The sequence below is a fragment of the Ambystoma mexicanum genome (assembly GCF_040938575.1).
Source record: "Ambystoma mexicanum isolate Mex_15411 chromosome 12 unlocalized genomic scaffold, UKY_AmexF1_1 Mex_chr12_unloc.2, whole genome shotgun sequence".
Lineage (NCBI taxonomy): Eukaryota > Metazoa > Chordata > Amphibia > Caudata > Ambystomatidae > Ambystoma > Ambystoma mexicanum.
Window position 1 is genome coordinate 316,298 of NW_027182323.1, and position 3,253 is coordinate 319,550.

Here is a 3,253-nt window from a genome sequence, read left to right on the forward strand (position 1 = left end):
TACTATTTTCTCCACAGTAGCCTATGAATGGGTTCTTAAGGGCTGTTTCAGGTTTTCCCAGTCCCATATTGGAGAGTTTTGGAAGTAGTAGTCTGCTTGCCAACAACTCTGGGGTAGAAAATCTCCAAATGGAGGTGGAGTTTCCTGTAGGAGAGTAGAAAAGTTAGGGAAATCCCACCGAGAATAACTTCTTTGGGGAGTCCAGGAATGATGGCAGACGATATGTCACCTGATTCGCCCCAGATATTAATGTGTAGTTATTTTGGGGTACACCTCAGTGTCCCTGTGTACACATGTAACCCTAACCATGGCTGCATTTTTCAGGTCCTTTGTTGTAACCAAATCAACCCGTACAGCAGTTTGTTTACTACCTGAATCAATTAAGGCCCTTACTTGCCTCCCATTTACCCAGGTCTTTTCGTATGTAAAGTCAGTAGAAGATTGACTTAAACAGATTTTGGAGGTCTCTAGCTCCTCTTCGGGTTCTTCCCATTCTTCACCCTTTAAACAGCTTATTTCCACAGGTAGGTCCCTTAGATTCTTTGGACAGCACCTAGCTACATGTCCTGTTTCTCTACAAGAAAAACAGACAGGAGGAGGTGGTCTACTTCCTTTTCTTTCCTCCCTACTGCTCTCATCTTTTGTTTTAGTATCAGTTCTTCTGATTTCTACCTTGTCTTGTGGCATCCCTTTTTCAATTCTATACAACCCCCCTTCCCTGAGGTTGAGGTTGGTGGATAGGCTTATGATCCTTCCGTTTCTCCCATAGATGGGCTGAGTGGCGTTGTTTAGCTGCATCTGAGTGGTTTTGTGCAGTCTCAATGGCCGTGGCTAAGGTAGGGTGATTTAACTGTAGAACGTCTTTCTGCAAAAAAAGGGGTAAGGAAATAGTGAATTGTTCTAGGGTTAGTTCTTCTAAGGATTTGTTATTAATCCACAGGACCACAGTGTTTTTAACATGTTCGCCCATTTCTAAGGCGGTTTCCCCTGGGTTTAATCTAATAGCACTGAACTTCTGCCGATAATAATTGCAGGTTTGCCCCACTCTTTTTAACATTCCCTCCTTGATGGATAGAAAGGTGGCGCCCTGTGCAAGATTAAGTAGTTGATAGGAGGTTTTTAGTTCTCCTTTCAACAAAGGGGCCAATCTTTTGAGGTTCTCTTCACATCCTAGTTGTTCAGCTTGTTGTTTGAAGTTCAAGAAAACATTTCCTAAATCTTCACCTTCAAGATATGTATGAAGTACCCGCTGTGCTAGTACGGGTCTCGCTTGTAATTCCATCAATGTAGTAAAATGTTCTTACTGAGACCCCCCTCTCATACATACATAGGTGCATTTACACAGACAGCCCCTCTCATGCACGCATATGTGCATACAATCTTTCACACATGCATACACAGAGACTAAAAGGCGTTTTTCTCCTTACCTGTTCCTTTCCAGAGTCAACATGAAACCGCCTCCTCGGCTGCTCTCCAGGCCTTCCAGTTCTTGTGCTTCATGCAGACAGGTACCAGGAAGGCAGGAAAACGTCCAGGTTCCTGGCATGTGCGGCAGCAGAGGGGGCACTACTGCTCAGCTGTTGAGAGTGACTTATCTGTAAATGCCCACACAGGGGTGCTGAGTTGGCATTTAAAGATTGTGGGTGGGCCTTGCACACCTACCCTGTCTAAGTCCCTTGTGAGGTCACCAGTCCTGCTTTCTTTGAACTGTGGGACTTGTATTTTCTTACTTCCCCTTTTTAATGCAGGAAAACTTCAAATCCCATAATTCCAAGAAAAAATGATACTGCATGACTTTCTCAATCATGGGCATGGGATAAATCAGAGCTCTCCACCTGGGACCAGAAACCTTGCACTAGGAGTGGCAACTACACTGCACGTCTTTGCATACCACAGCAGGCGCTGTTTCTGGATCTGGCCCTTGGTTTAATTTAGTGGCTGGGATAGGAAATCCAAACCCCACAGACCAAATTGTGTTACTCTCGGGGAAAATCATCTTATCTGCACACACCTCACTTCCATAACTGTCAACATTTGGAAAACATAGAAACAAACAAAAAGTGGCAACTGGCCAATATATAAACAACTGGATATTACACTTTGATGAAATTAAGATCATAAAGAAACAAACAAAGTGTGATTCTGTGAAGAGCAAATGCACAGTAAACAGTAGACACGATTTTTGTGTTTCGTAACTTGAAAGATGACCATTTACACATGCGTAGAGTTCCTGGAGTGGAGTGGTTTTCACCTTCGCTTTACACGCGAAAGGTCCCCGTGCCGAAGCAGTTCTAGTCATGTGTCTGTTCTTTGTTTAACAATGTCTTTCGTTTATCTTAAAATAGAACTGTATTGCGTGAAAAGATACGCCTGTTTTCTTTGATTTAACGATGAATGTAATTATATTAAAAGAGAACTCTGATGCGATGACCCCGATAGTTCTATTTTAGCGAGTCAGTAGAAATGTTGCAAACGCTACATCCGAGCACGACTGCATGCGATAAGAGTGTTGATCAAGTAGCCAAAAAAATGCTTTCTACGCTTGGATTTAGCTCAATGTAACAGTACTTGGTTGATGCAAACTCCCAACGCCACGCTTTGGACGTTTAATTGTGCACATGCAAATAATAAATTGCATTTACATTTTATTATTTTCATATTCTTAAGCAGCCCTTTCGTAAGAATTGAAACTGACCTGGGGCAAAAGGTTTGTTTGAAAAAACATTTTTGTCCTTTCCTAGATTGGCAGAACGTACGCCCTGTCCATTAGCACACACGTAATTCCTGTGTGGTCATGGAAGAACAATGAAGCACAGCGCCAGTAGTGTAGTGGTATCATGCAAGATTCCCATTCTTGCGACCCGGGTTCGATTCCCGGCTGGCGCATCAGCACTTTTTTTTAGAAATCTTTTATTTTTATTTGGACCTCTAACTTTCCTACTCCCTAACATGACTTTTGTAATGGTACTGAATGAAGTGCACTAATTTTCTGAAGCTGAAAGTTCAGGTGCACTTTGAATTAGTAAGACAAAAAGAGCAATGTCCCTGGTACAGAGAAAGTGTTTCTTTTTTTAGAGCTTCTATTTAAGTTGCCTTGGAGTGGACAGTGTTCACAAAAACATGTATATTTTATGAAGTGATAGGAGGTGTAACCAGATGAAGGGAGCCATTGGTGTTTAGTCAATGCAGGTTAGTGAGGAAACTGCTGCAATTAAAGCTACAATTAGCTGCATTTTACTAATTTAATAGCTTT

General features: G+C 42.1%; 1 non-coding gene across 1 annotated transcript; it reads left to right on the forward strand.

Moving 5' to 3' along the window:
* The first annotated feature begins 2,815 nt into the window (after positions 1-2,815).
* On the forward strand, positions 2,816-2,886 carry TRNAG-CCC (transfer RNA glycine (anticodon CCC)). The gene has a single exon. It is a non-coding gene; the product is annotated as a tRNA-Gly (tRNA).
* Positions 2,887-3,253: the final 367 nt, after the last annotated feature.